This window comes from Mesocricetus auratus, unplaced genomic scaffold, assembly GCF_017639785.1.
Source record: "Mesocricetus auratus isolate SY011 unplaced genomic scaffold, BCM_Maur_2.0 Super-Scaffold_100024, whole genome shotgun sequence".
In the NCBI taxonomy this organism is placed as follows: Eukaryota; Metazoa; Chordata; class Mammalia; order Rodentia; family Cricetidae; genus Mesocricetus; species Mesocricetus auratus.
Genome location: NW_024429205.1, coordinates 167,896 through 193,243, shown reverse-complemented (window position 1 = coordinate 193,243; position 25,348 = coordinate 167,896). Strand labels below are relative to the sequence as shown.

General features: G+C 45.3%; 2 long non-coding RNA genes across 2 annotated transcripts in view; one reads left to right on the top strand and one right to left on the bottom strand.

Annotated features, from left to right (window-relative positions):
• LOC121133801 overlaps window positions 1–11,771 on the top strand; it is a 33,820-nt gene extending 22,049 nt beyond the window's left edge. The window contains exon 2 of the long non-coding RNA XR_005870790.1: window positions 10,872–11,771. This is a non-coding gene — a long non-coding RNA (uncharacterized LOC121133801). The remainder of the gene's footprint in view (window positions 1–10,871) is intronic.
• Window positions 1–20,278, bottom strand: part of LOC121133800 — a 33,425-nt gene extending 13,147 nt beyond the window's left edge. Inside the window, exon 1 of the long non-coding RNA XR_005870789.1 lies at window positions 20,038–20,278. This is a non-coding gene — a long non-coding RNA (uncharacterized LOC121133800). The remainder of the gene's footprint in view (window positions 1–20,037) is intronic.
• Between the last annotated feature and the right edge of the window lie 5,070 nt (window positions 20,279–25,348).

Below are 25,348 nucleotides of genomic sequence, written 5' to 3'. Positions count from 1 at the left end.
ATAATAAAAAATATGTTTGAAAAATGGAGAGACACTATTAGATGGCAGAAATAAAAATGTGAACGATAAAGAGAGTGAAGATAGAAACTGGAAAATCACAGAATTGATTAGATAAATCAAAGAGCAGCAAGTGTTTCTAAAAGACCACTAAAAGAGACACCTGTGAAAAAGGACCGTAGAAGTAAATAATGCCAGAATTCAAACGGGCTTCCAGACAGATGTGGGAGGCTAAAGTTGAGAGTGTTTGAATGTCACTGAGTCAAACCTGCACAGGAAGGGCAAGGTCCAAGGAGACACAAAGTTATAGAACTGATTTGAAGAAGAGAGCGAGGACACGGGGCTGAGGTATGACTTATTCGGTCAGGCTCTTCCTGTGCAAGCGTGAGGCACCATTAGGGTCTTCAGCATCATGTAAAAAGCCAGGCATAACTGCTCATCCCTGGTGATGGGAGCAGATACAGGCAGACGTTGGGAGCACACTGGCTGTCTAGCTGAGTTGGTGAGTTGCAGACTCAGTGAGACCTTGCCTTAAAAAATAAAGTGAAGACACTGAGGAAGACACTAGAAATCGACCACTGGCCTCCATGTGTGCGTGCGCACACACATGCACATACATGAACACACACGAACACCTACAGCTGGCATGGTAGAGCACACGATAACCCTGGCAGTTGGGAAATGGGGGCGGTAGTAGAAATCCACCACTGACCTACACACACACACACACACACACACACACACACACACACTCAGTCATGCATGCACACACCCACGCGCACACATGCACACATGCAGCTGGTATGGTGGGGAGTGCTATAATCCTGGCATTTGGGAAATGGAGGCAGTAGCTCAAGTTTATCCTGGACTATATTTGAGTCCCTGACTTAAAAAACAAAACAAAGACTCAGAATGGGGAGTGGGTGGGCAAACCCCTCACGTAAAGAGGGTAAGCATTTTCTCAAGGGTTTAATTGGTTCCAGAGTATAAAGAAAATAAACAACCCAATTAACTTTATAAAAGAAACTCTATGCTGATAACCAAATACCAAGAAACAGAGGAAGGGAGACATGAAAAACATAATTTGCATTTACTCAGGACTAAAGTAGTGGGTTGAGGAGTGTCCCCATGAAGGCCATATCCACCAGACCCTCAGGCTATGACTGCACTAAGAAATAGGGGTCTCTGCCATAGAATGGGAAAAGACATTCACCAACCCCACATCTGACAGAGGGCTGATCTCCAAAATCTACAAAGAACTCAAGAAGCAAGTCTCCAAAACACCAAAGGCTCCAATTAAAAAGTGGGCTACAGAACTGCATAGAGAATTCTCAGCAGAGGAGTCTAAAATGCCTGAGAGGCACTTGAGATCTAATGCCTGCTTTTGGCACCAGACACACAAGCGGTGCTTAGATGTACCTGCAGACACAACATATGTAAAGCTCAAAACAGACCTTTTAAAAAGCGAAGAAATGTCGCTGAGCACACATAAGCAAGGGAGCATGTGGGAATCATTTTCCTGTGCTCCAAGCTCAGAATGCAGTGACAGCTGCATTCAGCTCCTGCAAGTGCTTCAGTGCGGTGATAGACTTTGAGAACTGTCATCTGAAACAAACTCTTTCACCTGGCTTGTGTTTGTCAGGCTGTTATCTATCACAGTGACAGAAATGTCATCAGAACAAAGAATGATCATGAAACTCACAAGTACAGGAACAGAGAGACACACCCAGCTGCAGATGTCAGTGAAGTGTTACAAAGGTGTCAGTTGAGATCATCAGACGGGCCTGGGGCTGTAGCTCAGTGGTCCAGCGCTTTTCGAGCATGTATAAGGACCAGGGATCAATCCCAGTGTCACAAAACAGTTCAGTTAATAAAGGAAATGTTTACAACAAATGGGGCTAGCTCACCATCATGAAGATGGTCTAGGCCTCACAGGACATGCTGCTGTGTTTTTAATGGAATACACACACACACACACACACACACACACACACACACACACACACCAAGAAGTCCAGAAAAAATCTGGATTATTTTACATATTAAACAAAAGGGCACTGAAAAAACGATGAGATTTAACAGCATACACATTTAACAGGAAAGGTGAAACCAGAAAAAAAGATGCAAGAGAAGTTTAGAAAAAGGTTTGAAAGGTTTAAACAGTATTCTCAATGGTCATAATACTTACAAATGAAGGAATATTTAAAGGCTAAAAGGAGAAACGGCACCATTGGGCCATACACAGCCATGTCCAAAGCCACACTCACACACCCCAGAAGCAAGTACACACAAATGGTCACGAAATATGAAAAACGTAACATAATGAAGACGTTACAGAGTTGAATAATGAGATGTGTGGCCTTAGAGGCGATGAGAGAAGCATGGGGAGGCTGTGCTGAACAGACGCAGGAGTGCCTACACGTGATGAGCGGAAGTCAACAAACCCTTCACCCATCGGATTGCATTTCTTTATCCTATCTGTGTGGCAACCCACGTGCGTATGTGCAGAGGCCAGAGGACACCTCCTGGGAGTTGACTCTTTCTTCCATTACCTGGATCCCAGATTGAAACAGGCCCTTCGGGTCTGTGGCTAGCAACTTTACCTACTGAGCCATCTGGCCAGCCCAGTATAAAACCTTTTTGGAAGAGTCTGATTTGGAAGTCTCTCTTATCCTGAGAAAGTGGTCATGACTGTGTACAAAGCTTTACTGCAAAAGATGCTCACTTCATCTCCTTTTCCAGAAGAGAACAACCTGGAAGTGCAAATTCAACAGCTTGGATAAATAACTCCGTCAATAAAGTGCTTAAGGTGGTGATTCCTGGGCTGGTGAGAGACAGCGTTTCTAAACAAAAGGTGGATGGTGTCCAAGGAGTGACACCTGAACATATGTGCACATCTAAAAAGTGATACATAAAAACATTAACTCCAAGATTAAAACAAAACAACCCAACACTGGTAGATGCCACTGCAGAGTCAAGAGAGTCTGGTTAGTCCTGGCTTACAGCGCTTGGCCATATCAAGGGGCCCACCCACCTTTCAGGAGAATGAACACTGTCTCAAAAGGTGAGACAATTAATATGCACAGTGAAGGGCTATGATGGGATTATAGGTTTCATTCTCTTTTCCAGACTTTTGTCCATAGCTCAGATTCAACCAGATAAAGTTATGCTTATTCTGACCAAGAAAGAAAAAGCACACAGGTAGTAAATACTATGAAGCTGTCCTCTATCTGTGAATCCCCCGGAACCTCATCCCTGGATATTCCTTCTTCCTCCTCCAGCAACAGAACTTCCGTCCTGTTCTTCCCTGCTTCCTGTTTGTGTCCACATAGCTTTCTGTGAGGATGGCTTTCCCTTCTTCAAGTTCTGATCTGTCTGTGGTAAATTCATCAAAAGCACCCCCACAAACACATCCACAATAACTGTTGGCTGAAACAAGGCAGTTTGCACATTTCCTGATCAGAAAGTTTCAGCAGCTGTAGAGGGAAAGCTGAGTTTGGGGTCTTGAGACCTTATTTGTTCTTATTTCACATGTATGAGTGTTTACCTCATGTATGTCTGTGCACCGTGTGTGCAGTGTCTGCAGAGGCCAGAAGAGAGCATCAGTGCCCCTGGGAGTGGACTGACAGGGAGTTGTGAGTTGCCATGTGAGTGCTGGAAATCAAACCTGGGACTTCTGGAGAAGTAGCCAGCGCTCTTAGCCACTAGCCATTGCTCCAACTCCTTCTAGAGGTTTTTTTGTAGGACATATCACTTCAGTTCATGACATCTGACATGTTCATGTTCAGATTTCTTAAACACCTGATAATACTCTACCCAGCTGGATGTGGCTCAGTCATAAATGCCTGTCTAAAGAGGATGTGCATGGTCTTAAGCCTGATGTTCAGCACACTCCCCTAGTACATGTATGTCCAGCGGGCACACTGATCACACTAAGTAACTATATATTACTATACTGTAAAACGGTTTATCATTGGTGTATTATTTTATGGGGGGGCCAGAGCTGGCATGCCACGTGATTGTGTGGTGATCAAACAACTGTTGGTTCTCTCCTTCCACCATGTGGGGCCCAGGATTGGGCTCAAAGCTTTTAGGTTTGGCATCAAGTACATTTACCCACCGAGCCTTCTTGCAGGATCTATGGTGATTTTTTTTTGCTTTGTTTTATATTAATTTATTTTTTTACATTCCAATTCCAGTTCCCTCTCCCTATGATGATATTCTTTTAAATAACATTTGTTTGTTGTCAGCGCTAGGGATGGAGTCCAGGGCCTTGCTCATAGTCAGCAAGCACTGTACCACTGAGCTGCATGCCAGCCCAGGGTTAATGTTTCAGTATAATCTTTGTTCAATTCCATGATTCACCGGTTGGATCAAAGCGGTCTTGAAGGCTCCCCTCTCCGAGGCCTCTACACTGAACCTGGAGCTCACTGATTGGCTGGAGTTGCTGGCGAACAAGCTCCTGGGATCCACCCATCTCCCTCCCACCTCCTAGTGTTGGGGTTGCAGTATGTGTCACATTGCCAGGCTTTTTACATGGGTGCCGGGGACCCAAACTCAGGTCCTCATGCCTGAACAGCAAGCACTTTACCAAACAAGGCATCTCTCCAGCCCAGGACTTTTAACTGGGTTGGTTTTATAGATCCCTTCTTTACAATTCCCTGCTTACCAATATCTTGATATCTTGATAATAGGATCCACTATAACAATTCACTGTGGGGAAATAGACTTTCCCTCCTTTGAATTTCTTAATATGTTTCATGTCCGTCTTGACTATGAACTGCTGCTCCACTCATTTATTCCAAATGATCCCTGAGGAAGCCAAAATCTCAGCCTTTTCCAGGGAAGCAGTTTCAGTGAACCAAGCCTTCTTTAGTCTGTTTTCATGTTTCATTAAGATTTCAGATTTCCTTGCTATGATGTGAATTGAAACTTAATATATTTGAAATTTAATTAGAAATAAATTCAATTTTAAGTTTAACTCATTTAAGTCTGATATATCACAAATGGAACAGGGAAGAGATCACTGTAAATGTTTACACTTTGAAAAATAGAAGACACTCTAAAGTATCAAAATGAATAGAAGAAATAGAAGTTAATGACATGTGATGTTTTAATTTTGGTATGTAGGGGCCAGCAAGATGGCTCAGTGGTAAAGCCAGCCTGGGGAACCGAGTTCAATCTCAGGGCCCACATGGTAGAAGGTGAAAACTGACTCCCTTAAATAAGTTGTTTAGTCCAAGATAAGTTGTCCTCTGACCACCACACATGCACAGTGGAATGCATACACACATATGATAAAAAATTAAAAAGAAAAATAAAAAATTTGGTGGAGATAAATAGCACTTCATTGTGAATATTACTGTTTTACTTTGCCATTTCCCCCCATGTCTAGGATTCAACTGAGGATTTCACAGTCCTACCTTTTTAAAAAATATCCTTTAAACTCTTTATTAATTAACTCATAATTGTGTGTGTGTGTGTGTACATATGAGGTATGTGTACTGCAGCACATGTGTAGAGGTCAGAGGACAGCTTAGTGGTGTTCATTCTCTTCTCCCACATGGGTGTGGGTTCCTGTGTCCAGGTTACCAGACTCGGAAAGCACTTTTGCCACCTCTTCGTGTTTGCAGCAGTGTTTGGAGGGCAGGGACACAATGGTTGCCTGGTGCGTGTAAAGTTCTGGGTTCCACCTTGAGCATCATGGGTCGGGAAAACACAGAGAGGTAGGAAGGAAGGACCATGCCTCTAATGACCGAACTGAAGAGCAGGCGGCAGGAGGATTCCTGAGGTTTGAGGCCAGTCTTGACCACATAGTAAGTTCCAGGCTGGTCAGCACTGCATAGAGAGACCCTGTCTCAAACAATTAACAACAACAACAATTAAAAATAACAAAGTAGCATGCTACACATACGTGTACATGTTGCATTCCCTCTTGACTGTCAGTCTCAAGTGCATCAACAGGCAGAAGGCACAGCTCTCCATTACAGACCAGACTTGAATATTCCAATTAAAACCACTTGGTACCTTGCAGATTTCTGAATATTGGTTATTTGGAGATTTGGGTTTCTGCAAATTGGTTTTCTGTGAGTTGGTCATAAAATGAGTTGACTAAGAGCTATATATCCAGAATATCATTTAATTTTTCTAATAAAGTTATGCTTTCTGTACTAGTATCACCCTTTTATGAATAAAAGCAATGGGTGCTTGCATGGGTGGGCTGAGTGAGCCCAGGGCTCTTACTGTAAATCTGACTCTAGAACTGAAACTCCAGCTCCCCACTGATGAGGGATGTCCTTCTGTATATATGTTTCCCCTATTGGCTGATGAATAAAACACAGTTTGGCCAATAGAGGCAGGAAGATAGGCGGGGCTAGGGGATGAGGAGAATACTGGGGAGAGAGGAGAGGTGCTGTGAGGAGACGCCACGTAGAGACTGGGAGGATAGGATGCAGGAGGCGTTCTCTGGTAAGAAAAGGCCATGTAGAAATACATAGATTAGTAGTTATGAGTTAATAATTAAGACATAGCTATCCAATAAGAAGCCCTAGCCATGAGCGAACCGTTTAATAATTAATTAGTGTCTCTGTGAGTTCATTTGGGGCTGAAGGGCAGAGGAACCTGACGGGAAAACTCCAATTACACCCCACTGATTGCATTTTGGATGACGGTTCCATCTAGCTTTCTGCGTGAGGTCAGGCATCTCTTCCTCCACAAAGTCTTCCCTGACCTGCAGGAGGACTACACAAATGATCCTCTCTCTGTGTCCCAGAATTCTCAGTCTCAGCATTGGCACTGCTTTGAAAACTACGGACCACTACTGGGGAGGTCTGCCTTGCCAATGTACTGGGACTTCCCGAGGGACAAGGCCATTACCCCTGCATGGTGGTGGCCCCGGCCCAAGCAAGCACTCCTCCAAGGGGTGCCTGAGGCAGAGGAACTCAGATCATACCCAGCCTCGTGGACCCAAAGAAGTGTAGCTCTTCATTTTGCACTCTTAACCTGGGTGAGGGATAGCTAGCCTGGCCAGGCACACCCAGACAGCTGTTACATCAGTGCATGAGGCTTCCTTGGATGAGGGTGAGGGCGGTTTGGACTGTGGCCATATTTGCGGTCACTCCTGGATGGGAAAGAAGGAAGCGGCTCAAGGAAAGAGGCTTCTTAGTCTCTTCCACCCTCAGTCCTGCTTTCTCCACAGTCTGCAGTGCTTTTGTTCCCTCCATCCCTCCTCCTGCAAAGAAGGAATTTCTGGAAGGTTCTGTTAAAACAAATTATTAGGATTAGCATAGTAGGCAGCACAGAGCTGCAAGGCTTCAGACCCCTTGCCTGTCTCCCTGCTGTGGTGTGACTTGGGACTTCTCTAGGGACTTGGCTCAAAGCTTCTTATAGCTTTCCTAAGAGGTTATAAGGAAAACGGGGTGGGTTGGTGGTGTGAAGGGCCTGGATGGTTGTGGTGGCATACTCCTGTAATCCCAACTCCTAAATCGGGGGCAGGAGTATATCTGTGAATTCTATACTAGGCTATCTCAGAAAACAAGCCAAATAAAAATGAAAGACAAGCTGGGGAGATGGTCAGCAGATGAAGGTGCCTGTTGCCAAGTCTGAAACCTGAGTCTGACCCCTAGCACCCACATGGCCAAAAGACAGAAGTTGTTTCTGACTTGCACACATGAGGCGTGCAGTCCCTCACACAAATGCAAATACATAAATAATTGCAATTTTAAAATAAAAGATATATAAATAAAAGAATGAATGAAAGGAAGAAAGAAAATGAGGAGGGGCAAAACAAAACTCAATTGACTATAAATTCTTAAAATGTACCCTATACATCTGCTTGGTTTTTGAGGTAGGGTCTCCCTCTTTTGTCCAGGTTGGCTTGGAATGTGCAGCCCTTCTCCCTCAGCTTCCCAGAGCAGAATTACAAGCTTACACCTTCTCATGGTTTATAATTCATAAATATTTGGACATCAGTATCTAATTTATTGACATTTAAATAGAGAAGCATCAGCTAAAAGTTGTCCTAAACACATGAAGAGATGAGGGCATATGAAGTGGTAAGTTACAGGGAATCCAGGAAGCTGGCTGCCAATCCACAGATATTTAATGGTTGGGATGTCACTCAATGGAGCACTTGCTAGTATGCATGAGACCACAGGCTTGATCTTCAGCATGAGTGTGTGCTTGCAAGACCCATGAAAAGGAGTCCATTCCATCTTGCCACAAGTTCAGAGAGCTCAAATCTGTCTTATTGTCCATAAGACATTAGTTTGGCGACTACAGGATGTTCTGGCCTTGGCGGTGGATGTTTCTTTTCTAAATAATAATAGACATGGGCCCAGGTGTGTTTACTCTGACCCTGAAGACCGGATGGCAGGTGTGGCTACCAAATACCTAGAGAATTAAGGGAAGTAAATCTCTTTGCCCCTTATACGTGATAATAGAAGGCTTCTGCCATTTTGTCCCCAAGGCTGGTTGAAGACATAAGATGGTATAAGAATAAACTAAGGGCTCATTCAGTATGGACTGAATCTACCCTCCCGACAGCCATCTTGTGTCCCTGTTTTTAACACCTTTAGCTAGCCTGCTCGGATGGCTCTGATCGCAAACACAGCTACCAACAGTTGATGAATAAACCACTGATTGGCCAGTAGCCAGGCAGGCAGTGTAGGCGGGACTACCAGATAAGGAGAATTCTGAGGAGAGAATGCAGAGAGAGATGAAGGAGAGACACCATGTAGTCCCTGAAGGAATAGCATGCTAGAGCCTTCTCCAGTTAAGGCCATATAGAAATACATAAATTAATAGTTATGGGTTAATAATTAAGAGAGAGAGAGCTAGCCAATAAGAAGCCTGAGCCATCTGCCAAACAGTTTCTAATTAATGTAAGTCTCTGTGTATTTATCTGGGACCAAACAGCTGCTGGCCCTATCAGAACAGAAACTCTGTCTACAATATGTCACAATACAGACAAGGGAACTTATCACCAACACCATATCCAACAATGTCTGAGAAGGCTTCTGGGATAAACTTCTGTGATAAAAACAAACCAAAAGCAAAGGGTCAGAAAGAAGGAGATAAAATGCTCAGGACTTCAAATAAAAAAAGGTGATAAATAATACAGAAGCCACTGTTATAAATGGGATTCAGTCATGTCCCTAAGCATCACATTCAAGAAAATCTGGGTTGCATTTAACATACTAAAGCACAAAGGAGAAATTCAACAGTATCAGATCATATAAAATACCTTGAAATAATCTAGATAATACGTACCTGTGATCCCTGCTCGGAAAATGATAAAACTGTATTAAGAGAGATGCAGAGAGACATCCATCGTCTGCTCGTGGATAGTGTGAAGACTGAGTTTAGATTCAAAGCCACTGTACCTAAAGTCACAAGAAGGATTTTAAGGGGCTTGAAGAGGTGATTCTAAGTTTTATTTGGAGCCAGGAGTCACTAGGATACTTTTGAAGGAAGGCAAGAGAGAGCAATCTGGCCTACTGTATGTTAGGACTATGAGTAAAGTCTCAGGAGTGAGACAGTTGCTAGTGAAACACACCCAGGGCTGGCACGACAGCTCATAGGGGAAAGGCACCTGTCGCCAAGCACAGTGACCTGGGTTCTAGCCTCAGTAGTCACATGGTGGAAGAACAGAACCAACTCCCAAGGGTAGCTTTCCTGTTTTGTTTTGTTTTTCTATATCTTGGGGGCACGGCCTCAAAATCACCTATAAAAGATGCTTGGCATCACTGTGGAAATGCTAGCAATAATCATGTGATACTTGTTAACTCACCATTGTGCAGCATAAACTAAGCCTGACTATACCGAGTGTTGTGTCGCAGAGGATTCTTACAGCCCCGCCAATTCTCATAGTATTCTGACTTACTGTTTATAATTGGGACAGCCACTTCAAAAGTCAGTTTTAGGGCAGGTGAGATGGCTATGGGGATAAAAACACTTGCTACCGAAGCCTGATGACCCAGCCTTGATCCTGAAACACATGCAAGAGTGGAATGGAAAGAGAGAATCATTTTCTAAGCGGTGTCCTCTGACTTTGACACAAGCTCCAAGGCATGCATATAGCCATATTCACACAGACAAACAGACAGACAGACAGACAGACACACACACACACACACACACACACACAAGGTAATAATAAATAAAACTTAAAAACCGATCTGGAAGTTTCATCCCTACTGGCTAGATTTCACAGTGCTGGAAGATGCTATGCATGCTACTGGAGGAGAAAAGCAGCCAGATGATGTCTTAGCTGTGAACCCTACACGATGCAATATTGTCTGCCCTGGAAGACAGGCCTGCTAGAGCAATAGTGGTACAAACAGCATGGGAGCAACCAACAACTTTCCTCTTAGGTTGGATTTAAAGCCTACTCACTCCAGAAGGTGAAACCCATACCCAGCACCATTACTTGGCCAAGAACCTATGACTAGGCTGGTCATGGGCCCTAGAGGAGAATCTGCTACTATTATTTTGTTGAATGGACATAATATCAAACCAACTCCTAGTAGCTTAAATTATACCCATATGTTGGAACACAGTTCAAGAATGGAGTCATGTGAGGAGTATTCCGAGTGTTTGTGAGAAAACTATTACGGTTAATTCATAAAGCCTTATATATTGTTTCAGATTCTGCTTATGTTGTAGGATTTTTTCCAGCAAGAGAAATTGGTTTGATTTTGTCTTCACATTCTGTTATGCTTCCATTACTAGGGGAACTGCAACATCTGGTTAAAAAAAAACCTGCACACATTCTTTGTTTATTACCTATACGCATGCACACTCTGACCTTATTTTATTGCAGAAGGAAATAAGGCAAGATGACGCATTAACCCAGTCTATTTTTACTTTTCCAGAAGTCATTGCAGATGGATCCACTGAAACACCATGGATTCTTAGGCTCCTCTGACCCCAGATCACATCACCAGAAGTCAAGTCTACCCACCTGGGACCAAATTCAGGCCCTGTGCACCAAGGGAGAAGATATTCTGCTAATGACTCTGTGTTTATGAATGGACCTTGGGACTGCAATAGACTCATTCATCAGTCTGGAGAAGGGACTGCATTTAGTTTTTCCTTGGGATTTAAATCACTTCCTATTTGTACAGGACATCATAACATTTGTACTCCTATTAAAGCCAAATATAGGCTTATGTTCTATAAGAGACCAGAACTACTAATCATATGGGTTCTCTAGATTTTTCTACTCAATATAATAATGTAAACAATAGTACCAAACATAGTTTGGGTCTTGGTGGCAGAGTATTACACACAATACTTTCATTGTTCTATTATTCATTGTGTTTCTAATTTTCTTGCTTATAGGATACTCAGGCCTCAAATGACAATTAGATTTCTCTACAACATCTTAAGTCAAAGCCACTCTGAATATCCTGTTATTAAGAAATAAATAAGGAGGAGATGTTGGAACACTGTCCGAGAATAGTCACGTAAGGAGATTTCTGAGAAAACTCCAATAAAATAAGAATTTTGTGACCTTAGTTTCTTCAAAACATGGCATTGTTCTTAGGCTATGTTTTCCTGCCTGTCTCAGGTGTAGTGGGTTTACTTCAGATTATTCACGCAGCTGGCTATTGTTATTTGTTTATATGCCTCTATGGAAAACATGTGTCTGTCATGTGCAGCTTGCTACCATGTGTGGCTTGCTCTTGTGATTGCACACTTTACTCACGTGACTTCTCGTAGCCCTCAGAAAATGAACTGTGTGATGCTCCAAATAAAGCTTATTATTGCATGAGACTTTAGCCAACCTCATTTATTGGCTCCAGTTTTTTAGGTCCCACTGCCTCGAGAGCAGTAACACCCATAGGTTAGCGTAATCCTCAACCCTCATCAGAGAAGCTTGTCTTTGCAGATGATGGTGGGTAACACACAGACCTACAACAAGGTGCAGAGAACAAGAGGACGCAGAGTGCTCACTCATAAAAGGAACACCTCCTCCTCCTCCTCTCAAGGCTCACAGCTCACTCCTGAAGGGGCTGAAAGTGTGTAAGAGTCAGGGGTGGTGGATGACCACAACGAGAACAGCATCTCCTGGACACAGCCTGGCAGCGACACATGTGGATTCACTGCAGATGAAGTGACGATAAGTGTAAGAGTTATGCAAGCCCAAGGCAGACCACATTCCAGCATGGAGAGAGGACTTGGGTGCAGAATCCCATCCCTAGCCAAGGAGCTGTTGGAAACTACTGGAGGATGGGAGAGGGGAGTCAGTTTTCTCTAAGAATATGTCCCCTGATAGTCTTTCATGCCGTTGGAAGGCCACACTGCCCAAGACTATTTGGGGAGCACAAATTAGCCTTGAAGGATTAGAAAATAAGACACAAAGTTGGGTGAGTAGAGAAGAGAGGCAGATCCAAGAAGAGTTCTGGCTGTTGTAGGGGGCCAGTGAGTAGGTAGGCTTAGTAGGTAAAGGGCATGCCGCCAAGCCCGATGACCTGAGTTCAGCCCCTGGGACTCACATGATGGAAGGAGCAAACTGACTTTCACTGGTTGTCCTTTGGCCTCTAAATGTATGCCATGGCAAGCTGTGTGCATCCATGTGCACATGCACAAGCTAAATAAGTAATCGTAAAAAGAAAAAAAAAAGAATAAGATCACACGGGGAAGCACAGCCATTGGGATTCAGGTTAGCGATGGTTTGGAAGGAGGAGGCAGAAAGGATAGGCCATGGATACACATGCAGAGTTGGGTGTTGGTTATAATCTTGTGAACAGGAGCCAGGTAGCTTCATGGGTATTTTCTGCATTATTTAAAAGCAACGAAGTAAAGTAGGTCATACTTGGATCAATGATGTGCTTCACTGAATCCAAGAGTGTGATTACTGTAATTCTATGCACTGGTGGCCAAATTAAAACTAAAGTGAAGGCTAGATATCAACTGGAATGTGGTTAACTAGGGAAGCCTCACAAAGCTTGCCTTAGAACAGATACTGAACAATCGGTTCAAAGAGACAGGCAAAGTGTTTAGAGCCCCCTACCAACAAAATTATAAAAGTGATCTCCACAGCAGCTTCGAGGAACAAATGTCACAGGCCTACCTGCGAGCCTTCTTTTCTTTTTATGAAAATTCTCTTCCATCTTAAAACCTTTCTCCACTGCCTCAAGGGAAACCAGCCACTAGTGCTGAGACCTGAGAACTGCGTTACTCTCCCACTGGCCAGAAGACATATCTTGTGGTATTTTATCCTACACCACATTAAATGTGAAATGAGGCCTTGCCTGGCAGTTTGCCTAAGAGAAGGATCCATTTACAACTTCTGTAACCTGTTCTCACAGCACCCCAGAACCCCGCGAAGTGCATCAGAACACTGCTGGTAATCAGGGTTTGCCTGTCTGTTAAAGGTGTCCAGGACATGCTAGTGTGAGCTGGTCCTTACAGCTTGACTTCTTCAAGGAAAATAACAATCACAAATTATCTCCAGTGTGAAGTTTGTGTTCTGCTATTCTAACACACAGTAGGTACATCAGTGTTTATTGAAAGATTGGCACAGTTTTCCAAATAATAATTATGAAGATCCTGGGTTTAAATAGAAAACGCTTGTTGAGTACCAGGGAGATGACTCACTTGGTAAAATGCTTGCTTTGTAAATAAAAGGATGCGTTTGATCCCAGAACCCATGTGAAAAGAAAAAAAAACTGGCACGGTGGCACCACTTATTACCTCACCACTGGGTGGGGCACAGCGAGAGGGGACAGGCAGATCCCTGGGTATTGCTAGTCAGATATCCAGGTCTAATCAGTGAACAATATCTATGAAGTGACTTTTGAAGTCCACCTCTGGCCTAAACACACACACACACACACACACACACAGAGAGAGAGAGAGAGAGAGAGAGAGAGAGAGAGAGAGAGAGAGAGAGAGAGAGAGAGAGAGAGAAACAGAGATTTGATGACAAAGACAACCCACTTACATAAACAACCCTCTGGGCTAGAGATGGTTCTGTGGTTTGTTTGTTTGTTTGTGTTTGTTTGTTTGTTTGAGACAGGGTTTCTCTGTATTGTCTTGGAGGCTGTCCTGGAACTCACTTTGTAGACCAGGCTGGCCTCGAACTCACAGAGATCTGCCTGCCTCTGCCTCCCCAGTGCCGGGATTAAAGGCGTGCGCCACCAACGCCCAGCTTGTTTCTGTGGTTCTTGCAAAGGATTTGAGTTTGGGTTCCCAGTACCCACTTCAAGGGGCTCACACCCTCCTGTAACTCCAGTTTCGAGGATCTGATGACCTCTCTGGCCTCCTTAGGCACCTACATTCACATGCATTTCTCCTGACATAGACACACACACACACAAAATGAAATAAAAAAATGAATCTTATGTGCACATGTGTGTGTTAAAAGACAAAGGCCACATCAGAAACCATGGTGGGGGTGGGGTGGGCATGTGAAAGAGATAATTAAGTCTTTGGAGTAAGGTTAGCCATCAAACTGAAAGCAGCAAGGCCCTTTCTCACAAGGTTAGCAGTCAGGAGAAGGTGTTCCTGAGAAATACCTATTTAGAAAAAAAGAAAAGGCCTCTGTACCTATCCACTGAGGGTGTTTTACCAAAAAGCAGGAAAACCCTATATACTTTTTAGAAGCTCATACTCACATTTTTCCAATCGAAGATACTTACATTAAAAAAAAATTCTGGGATCTCTTGCCCTTCAGGGTATGAGCTCTTTAGTTAACCCCACCTTAACCCCACCTGCTATGATGCCTTTTGCTTTTTTTTTTTTCCATTTTAAGTGTGTATGTGTTCATTTCCCCCACCCAGTTTAATGGTCTTGTTGGTGTACAGGCCTCCAGGTATTCAGTAACTTCACGAGTGTGTGTTGCAAGCACAGGTGGCAGCAACCCTCCAGTGTGCTCAAGCTGCTGGCTTGACTCGAGTTCCCACTGGCACCAGAACTGGTTTCTCTGCCCCGTGGCTGCCTGGGATGGAGAGCCATGGGGTACGCTGAAGGTGCCTCGGTTTTCCGCTGCAACCTGACATTTCTACCCATGCTGACTCCAGAGCTGTCGCCAACCCTTGCCCCACTGATTTCCCTTCCCTCCAACCCAGTGAACAGGGAGTTGAGTAAAAATGAGTAGGGCGTCCACCAACCCACGCTCTAGAGGGCTAGGATTGGCACTCGGCACTTGGGTGTTGTGGTTCCTTTACACTGGCCTTTGTATGTATCTGCTCTAAATATAAGCAGCGTACATATCTCTATAGATGGGTAAGCAAGGGACCATTGGGAGTTCACAATGAATAAAGTATGCTGGGCAGCTGTTTTTCCTCCACTAAATTATCTCTCTGTCATCAGTCTGTGTCTGTCTGAAGCATTGAACATGCCACAGCCCCCTTTTTACCTTTCATTTTGAGACAGGGTCTCACCAAGTTACCCAAGTTGACCTTAAACTCAATCTGTATCTTAGTTGCTTTTTTTTTATCATTTTTTATTTTAATTTTAAATAGCTTGTTTTACATGCCAATCCCAGTTCCCTCTCCCTCCCCTCTTCCCGCACTACCCTTCCCCCCTCCCTCCCACCCTATTGCCAAATCCTTCCACATAGGGGATATCTAGAGTCTGTCATTTTACTCTTGGTAGGGTCAAGGCACTCCCCTAAGAGTCCAGGCTGAGAGAGCATCTCTCTTTGTGCTATAGGCACATGAAGACAGTTTGTATACCAGGGATAGACACTGATCCACAGCTCAGGGCCCCATAGGTTGCCCAGGCCTTTTCACTGACACTCACATTTGGGGGGGTCCAGATCAGTCCCATGCTGGCCTCCCCACTGTCGGTCTGGGGTCCAAGAGCACTCCCCTGTTCAGATCAGCTGTCTCTGCTGGTTTTGCCAGCCCATTCTTTGCCAATTTGCTCATCACTCCTCTCTCTCTGTCACTGGGTTCCTTGGGTTCAGTTCAGTGATTAGTTGTGTGTTTGCCTCTGCTTCCATCAGTCACAGGATGAAGGCTCCCGGATGGTTATAGACATCAAGTTCATTATCAGGAACGGGCATTCGAGGTGGTCCCTCCACTAAAAACAGCATCAAATATCTGGGGATAATGTTAACCAAGGAAGTGAAAGACCTGTATATCAAGAACTTTGTGTCTTTGAAGAAAGAAATCAAAGAAGATACCAGAAAATGGAAAGATCTCCCATGCTCTTGTATTGGTAGGATCAACATAATAAAAATGGCAATCTTGCCAAAAGCAGTCTATAAATTCAATGCAATCCCTATCAAAATTCCATCACAATTTTTCAAGGACCTGGAAAGAACATTAATCAACTTTATATGGAAAAACAAAAGGCCCAGGATAGCCAAAACATCCCTATACAATAAAGGAACTTCAGGACGCACCACCATACCTGACTTCAAGCTCTATTATAGAGCTATAGTCCTGAAAACAGCTTGGTATTGGCACAAAAATAGGCAGGTAGACCAATGGAACCGAATCGAAAGCCCTAATTTTAACCCACACACCTATGAACACCTGATTTTTGACAAAGAAGCTAAAACTGTACAGTGGAAAAAAGAAAGCATCTTCAACAAATGGTGCTGGCATAACTGGGTACTGGTCTGCAGAAGACTGCAGATAGATCCATGTTTATCGCCTTGTACAAAACTTAAGTCCAAATGGATCAAAGATCTCAACATACATCCAGCCACACTGAAACTTTTAGAAGAGAAAGTGGGAGATACTCTTCAACGAGTTGGTACAGGAGACCACTTCCTAAACATAACACCAGTGGCACAGGCACTGAGATTGACAATTAACAAATGGGACCTTCTGAAACTAAAAAGCTTCTGTAAGGCAAAGGACACAGTCAAAAAGACAAAAAGGCAGGCCACAGAATGGGAAAAGATATTCACTAACCCTACATCTGACAGAGGGCTAATCTCCAAAATTTACAAAGAACTCAAGAAACAAGTCTCCAAAACACCAAAGGATCCACTTGAAAGGTGGGGTACAGAGCTAAATAGAGAATTCTCAGTAGAGGAGGCTAAAATGGCCAAGAGACACTTAAGAAAGTGCTCAACATCCTTAGCCATCAGGGAAATGCAAATCAAAACAACTCTGAGATACCATTTTACTCCTGTCAGAATGGCTAGAATCAAAAACACCGAAGACAAGACAATTTATGCTGGAGAGGATGTGGAGAGAGAGGAACACTCCTCCACTGCTGGTGGGAGTGCCGACTCATACAGCCTCTTTGGAAATCAGTATGGAGATTCCGCAGGAAAATGGGAATTAATCTACCACTAGACCCAGCAATTCCACTCTTAGGCATTTATCCAAATGAGGCAGGTTCATACAACAAGGGCATCTGCTCCACTATGTTCATAGCAGCATTGTTTGTAATAGCCAGAACCTGGAAGCAACCTAGATGCCCCTCAACTGAAGAGTGGATAGAGAAAATGTGGTACATTTACACAATGGAGTATTACTCAGCAGAAAAAAACAATGGAATCTTGAAATTCGCAGGGAAATGGATAGCACTGGAAGAAACCATCCTGAGTGAGGTAACCCAGTCGCAAAAAGACAAACATGGTATGTACTCACTCATATATGGATTTTAGATATGGATCAGGATAGTGCCAGGCTGCACTTCCACAGATAGAGAGTCTGGGAAACAGGAAAGAACCTAAAAGATATGCATATATGCATAGTACCCAAGAGAAGAGGATGGAGACAAGATCCTTAGTTGCTTTTTATTTTTCCTTAGTAGCTGGGATTACAGGTCTGTGCTACCACACCTGGATAACTGTATTTCTTCTTTTAAAAACAGACAAAAATTTTAAGTTTAGTGCGGTGGTCCATGCCTGTAACCTTAGCACTCAGGAGGCTGGTGTAGGAGGATTTTTTATTTGAAACTAGTTTGGGCTGCATTTTGAGACTTTGTCTCAAAAACAAAATAAATACAAACAAAACTTACTGGTCAAATTTATATGCAGTAAGGTGCACACAGTCAGGTGTGGCTTATGGTTTTGGGTATGTGTGTCGTAGAACCATTGCTGCTAAGATCACAGACATTTCTACCTATTCTTGGTTTCTTTGCGGAGGTGGCTGATTTTTTTTTCTTCAGCATGAAAGTCTTGTTTCTGAGGTATGTGACTTCACCTAGAAGCCCAGGTTTTAACATGGGGTTGCAGACAACATTAAGAAATCCGTAGCACTTCCCCTAAATACATTTCTCCCTCAAGGGGGAACATGCTCTCTGGTTGCTGCGGAGACTCAGGACTTCTGGTCTGAGTCAGGCTTGTCCCGGGGCACACTGGAGCACTGATAAGAGGCAGGGAGTCTGCCCTCCGTTTGTTCATAATGAGTCATTCTGCTAGTCAGGAATCTCACCCCCCTTTCCCGTGTCATGCTTAGGCAAGAACTAAGGCAGATACGCCCTATTCAAAGTGTCGCCATCCTTAGGACCCAGTAAACCCAGCGCAGTGTAAGACGCGCGACTCAATGGGGACCCCTACCGGTGAGACCCGGGAGGACTGCGTGGGCGTGGAGGTCTGCTTGGAGGGCCTCAACGGCAGCGTCTGTTCCCACCCACCTTCTCCTCGGAGAGCTCTGGCATAATTTCTGTTTTGTTTTAGTTGATGAAACTTGCCTTTTGTCCCTCCTTCGCCCAGGTCTTCTTCCTTGTCTACTGCCATGTCACATGTATTTATATTTTAATTGATTCTTTTTTTTAAAATCTAGATTCTTTACATGATAGAAAAGTGATACTTGTCTCAGTCTGGCTTAAAACAAAACAAAACAAAACACGATTGTCTGCAGTTCCACCCATCTCCCTGAATTGACAGGATTCTTCTTGGTGGCCGAATGAAACATCGTATTTTCTTGATACACCAATGGCAGAACCTGGCTCTTGCCAATGATGTATGAACGTGGAGATGCAAGGGCCTCCTGGGTACTGCTCCAGACCGGTCTTAGTAAGTCAGAAATTGCAAGAGGCCCCAGGAGCAGCAGCTGGGTTCTCAGTTCAGTCCTGAACTCATCCGCCCCACCCCACTCCATCTGCTGGAGGCACGAGGGAGGCCCGAGTCTCAGCTTTCAACTTGTGTACACACTGGAGCAACTCATCACACAGTTGCTTTGGGGATGAACCTTCCCCAAGCCTCAAGCCACACCCGAGGCAGAGGTCTAAGATGTGAGCCAATTATTTTCAGGGCCGTGAGGACTGAGAAGGCCAAGTTGCAATTTTTTAACTAATGCTTTTTTTGGCTCTGATCCCAAATTTCCCTCCCATAAGTCCCGATGAGAGCAGGGCGGATGCCCCAAGTAGGATGTCACGACCACGTCAACCTGTGATTTATCTGCTGTGTGATGCATGGAAGCAGAGGGCTCTGTTTTGAGAACCAGTCACCATAGCAACCCAGCTGCCCCAGTTACAGTACTCCCAGCACCACCAAAATAAAAATCCTCACTGAGCGGCTGAATGTCGACTTTCAGTTTCCAGGTGACATCAGCCAGCACATATTGCAGTTTTGTAAGTTTATGGAAGGAGGCTTTAAGTAGTAATAATGAATCTATAATGCTGGGTTACATATATGAAGGGGTTCTAGCTGTTCCTCAGTCACCTTCAAACACCTACAGAAGCTACAGCCAAACAGCAATGCAGCGCAACACAGACACAAGGGGGGGGGCTCACTGTTATTTGCTGGGGCTTGCCAGTTCCACCCCGGTTGGGTACACATGAGAATGTAAGTGTTCCTCTTTAGAAGCAACGACTCAAACACGGTTTCTGTAGGTGTGACATGTTAGAAAAGTGAGATCCACTTTTATTTTTTCTCTACCCCAGCCCATTCTATACACACATACACACACACACACACACACACACACACACACACACACACACACACACACACGGGGGGGGAGGGCACACAGAGAGAGAGAGAGGGAGGGAGGGAGGGAGGGAGGGAGGGAGGGAGGGAGGGAGGGAGGAGGGAGGGAGAGCGCCAGCTGCAGGAGTTGGTTTGTGGATCCTGGTGAGTGAACCCAGGTGGTCAGACTTACTTGCAGTCACCCTTACCTGAGGAGCCATCTTGGTGGTCCAGTACCTTCTTTTAGTTGGCTCTGCTCCTTCGTCTTGGCCACCCGTCACCAAGACCGCCTTGCACTGATGTTTGCTGCATTCCTTCTTCTGGCCCTCACCCTTTCCAGAGATTTTCAGCCTCCCAAGCAGTGGTGTCCCCCTAGATTCTCCCACCTGTCACCCACAATGGTCACTCACCGCTGTCTGTTTTGGTTGCAGGGAAGGTTGTCCAGCACTCCCAGCGGGACCCTCTAGCATTACAGGTGCTTGCTCTCCAGTTCCCCGCCCCCTCTAGTAAGCCATTTCCTAAAGTGGTGTCTATTGGTCCTCTTGTGTTTCTTTACATTTATCAGAGGGCTTCAGCCCTGTTTCAACGCCAGCATCTGCTACATCTCCAAACGACTCTGTCTCCTGTCTCCAATTTACAATCAAATAATCAATATGGAACTGTCCTTCCCCCAGTGAAACCAGACCCTTTCCAGACTTGCTTTATTTTTGTTAGATATCCTCATCAACTCTTGAGTCCAGCCTTAACACTGGACATTACTTAGGTTTCCTTAAACATTCTGCATGGTGTGTTTGCGCATATGTGTGTGTGGGGGGGTGGATGGGTGTGGTGTGGTGCATGCATGTGTGGAGGACACAGCAGAATGTCAGGTGTCTACTGTTCTTAGCCTTGCTGCCTTGAGGCAGGGTCTCTCGTGGAACTAGAAGACTGAGCTCCACCCGTATGTTGGGCTGCAGGCATGTGCAGCCATGCCCACCTTTTTCCATGGGTCCTGGGGATTTGAACTCTCCTGAGTTCATCTTGCTTAAACAGCGAGTGTTTTTACCCACTGAGCCGAGGCTCATTTACCTCATTATGTACTGTCCATCATGCTTTCCTGTTTCCTCCATGTCTGTCTGTCTGACCCCTGGCTGTCTGGCTCCCCTTTTCTCTTTGTCCAACAGTCCTGCCTATCCCTCCTCTGCCTAGGTATTGGTCGATCAGCTTTTTATTAGACTAATCAGGCACCTTAGGCAGGTAAGGTAAAACAGCAACACATCTTTACATTGTTAAACAAATATTCTATTCCACAACAGATGATTGTGAGCCACCATGCTGGGAACTGAATCCAGGTCTATCTAGGAGAGCAGCCAGTTATCTTAACCACTGAGCCATCTCTCCAGACCCTGCTCCTATCCTTTTAAGCCAGGATTTCTCTATGAAGCTCAGGCTGGTTTTAAACTTGCTCACTATTAAGCAGACTACTCTAGAACCTGTGTTGTGTTTACTTAGCCTCCCGAATGCCTCTATCCTTCTGAATAAACCACCAGTGAGAACAACCAAGCCCAGCAACATCTCTCTCAATGGCACACTTTCCTACTTAGTAAGAAGCAGCCCCTCCTGCTAGCCCCTTCTGGCAATGCAGCCATGCTGTATCTGCTTTGCTGTTTGTGACTCTTCAAACAGCACAGCTCAGTTCCTCCTCCACTAATCTAGTTGACTGGGCCAAGTGCACCCTCCATTATCTGCCTGCTAACATCCCAGCCGTTTCCCCACTCAGCTTAAAGTCTCTGTCTGCTCTGATGCCAGGGCTGGCCCCGTGTGGCTGTCACTTCTTCGTCTGATCCCTGGAGCCCTTTTGTCTCTCCTGTGGCCTTTTGTGCCTTTAACTGTCTGCAGGACCAAGTGAGCCTTGATGACCTGGACAGTGACAGCGGAAACAGAGAGGGCTCTGTGCCCTCTGTGATAAGTGCCTGATGCAGAAAGCTGACTTGCCCAGTCACACTTCCCACGGCTGTCTCCTCAGCTGCTACTGGGTGGAGCTCTGCCCAGAAATAAAGCTGCACAGGGAGACAAATCCTGACTAGACAGGAGGTGCTCTCTCTCTGACACGGCTTCTGGACTTCAGAATGACAGCAGAAGGGTTCCAAGTGTCACATAAGATGGGAGGGGGGGTGCAACATTTCATTAGCTCTGGTTTGTTTAGAATCTTAAAACATTTTTTAAAATGGCATTTATTTATTTTGTGTATGGAAGTTAGAAGGCAGCTTCCAGGCACTGGTTCTCTCCTACCATGTGGGTCCTGGGGACTCAGGTCATCAGGCTTGGTGGCAAACACCTTTGCCGTTGTCTGGAATCCCAGGAAATCCCATTTGTCTAACAGCAAGAATGGATTTTGTTTAGCTCCAGTCCTTGGTGAGCTGTGTTCTCTAGGAGAACTAGATCCTGGAACTAGTTAAAATTCTTCCTTGTCACCCATGAACCTGTCTCTTTAACATGGATCATCTAGTGGCTCCACAGAAAAGGGCTTCTGTCAAGGCTGAGTTCTTGCAAACAGAACGAGAACAGAGACCCCACTGACACATGCCACTGAGCAAGCACCACACTGGCATCCTAAAACAAACACCATTCTTAAAATGGGCATCACTGGAGCTGCAGAGAGGGGTCGTTGCTCTTCCAACCTGAGTTTGGTTACCAGCATGCACGTCAGACAGCTGGCAGGTGCCTGGAACTTCAGCTCCACACACACACACACACACACACACACACACACACACACACACACACACATTAAAAGTAAGCATTGAACTGTAGCTTTAAATATATTAACATCTTGGTATCAAATTATACTGATGGTCACCCTCTGAAAACAGAAAGGTGTTATCTGGGGGAGGGAAGAGGACCCAGAGGGAGGAAAGATGGGTGTGGCACAAATATAAGCAAGGTGTTATGATATAGGTGTATAGCAGTGTTGTAACAAAACATCCTGTATGCTAACTAAAACATTATTCTAAAATTATGCAAATTTATTATATATTTTATTATATAAATTTATATATTTGCATAAGGCCCTGTCGTGTCTGGCGCCTTGTAACAAGTATGTGGTGGAGAACAGGGGGGGGGGGGGAAGAGAAGTGGAATGGTCCATGTGCTGCAGAGAGAGGCAGAAAGGAGGAAATGAAGACAAGAGGAGTGGACGGATGCTAGAGGTCTGCGTGGTACTGGTGGCCATGATGATGTCCTGGCCTGGCTGCTGCCAAGGACCATGTCTGGGTCCCTGGTCCTATAGCGGCCAGGGTCTGTGTTGATATCCATGGCTCGCCATCGAGAGCCATGCTGACTCCAGTGGTCTGGGCTACCTCCTGGGATTGTGTTTGGGTCGAGGAGCCACGATGCCACTGGGCCATGCCAATCTGGGTGGCCTTCACTGCCACCTGGGGCCATACTGACAACCAGACCTAGGCTGCTGCCAAGGACTACGCTTGGGTCCATGGTCCTACTGCAGTCAAGAGGTCTACGTTGATGTCCATGGCCCACATTACCACCAAAGGCCACATGAAGACTAGGGTCTGGGCCACAACCTGCATGCTTGATGGGGCCATGCTGCTGCCAGAGTCATCCTGATCTAAGTGGCCGGGGCTACCATTCGGAGCTGAGATGTGGACCAGGCAGAGCGGCTTGCTCCCTGGGGTCATGTCTGGGTCTGTGGCCCAGGTTGCTATTAGGGTCCACCCAGAAGCTTGGGATCTGTGCCGGAGCCTGTGGCCTGGCTGGAGTCTGGGGGCAATGCCACAGCAAGGGCCATACAGTTCTGGGTGGCCTGTGCTGTTACCAGAGTCCATGCTGTCATCTGGGCCCAGGCTGCTGAGGAGGGCCATGTCTGGGTCTGCGGCCTTACAGGATAGATGCATGTGGCTCCTGTTGCCACTGAGGGCCATGAGGATGCCCAAGGTCAGATCAGCCGCCTGAGTCCAGGTTGGTGTCTGAGGGCCAGGATGCATGCAGATCTGAGTGGCCTGTGCTGCCACTTGGTGGCCATGGTGGTATCTAGGCCAGAGTCGCAACTGAGGGTCATGTCCCAGTTCATGACCCTATTGCAGCCAGGATCTGTGCTGATGTCCAGGGCTCCTGTTACTATTGAAGGCAGTGCAGACACCGAGATTAGGGGCCATACTGCCACTGGTGCTTGTGCCGATCTGTGCCGGGGCTTGCACTGCCACCTGGGAAAGTGGTGACATCCAGATCCAGATGTTGCAGAGGACCATGTCTGGGTCCGTGGTCCTACTGTGGTTGTGGTCTGTGCTGAAGTCTGAGACCTGTATCGCCACTAAAGGTTACATAGAAGCCTGTGGTTGGAGCTGCATCCTTAGGCCTTCCTCGGTGGTGTCCAGTGGCCATGAGGCCACCAGGACCAACTTGACCTGAGTGGCCATTGTTTCCACCCAGATCCAGGATGTCATCTGGGTCCAAGCTGCTACTGAGGGCCATGTCTGGTTCCATAGTCCAGCTGAGGTCTGTGAGGTCTTTGGCCTATGTCACCTCGAGAGGCCTTAGGAACCATTACAGATGAAATCAGAGGGCCACACTGAGACCGCCCCACCCTTCGCTGGCCTGGCCTCTTGATGGACACTACAGCAGAGAGAGCTGGCTCTGACCCTCACAGGAGAGCTGGCCCCACCTCTCACCATGGGTGAGGGTGAAGTGACCCTGAGGGCAAGGACTGACCAGCTTAGCTACCACTCTGGCCCACAGCCTGGCTTTGGGTTAGCTCACCCTAACATCTACCCCATCTAGAACTGCTGGAGCTCGTGAAGAGATTGGTCCTGTGGAACGATACCCTCAAGATCTCCAAGACTTGGAGTGGGTCACAGGATATCACAGAGGGGTTCCAGCAAGGATCCAGTGATGATGGTGTACCAGAAACCAGAGGCCTTGAACCAGACCAATGACTCATTGCAATGAACATTTGCTAGTGTAGCTGATAGGACAAAGGAATATATTTTAGGACACACCAAGGCTCCTCACTGCCACCAAGACAAATGAAGAGGTGTTAGAAAGGCAGGGAAGAAGCAAGGGTTTTAGTTTTTTTTTTTTTTTTTTTGAGTGTGTGTGGTTGTTGTTTTGTTTTTGTGGGTTTGCTTGCTTGCTTTCTTTTCTTTTGGGGAGGTGCAGCAGGGGTAAAGGGACGGTATGGGGAGACCAGGAGGTGAGCAGAATTGGGGTATGTGATATGAAACTCCCAAAGAGTCAACAAAGATGTTAAATTTTTAAAAATTATGTATATTTACTATATTTATATATTTTGTTTATAGCATTTTATTATACATGTATTTTTAATGTAATATATTTATGCAAAATTCTATTTATATTATATAAACATAATAAATATAGAATATCTATTATAATTCCCTATTTATTAAAAACATGTTTATGCATCCTTTCAGAAGTGTATTTATTTTGTTAAATTTTATGCATCTGGGTCATTTGCCTGCATGTATGTTTGTGCACTATGTATGTGAATGGTGCAGAATAGTGTGCCAG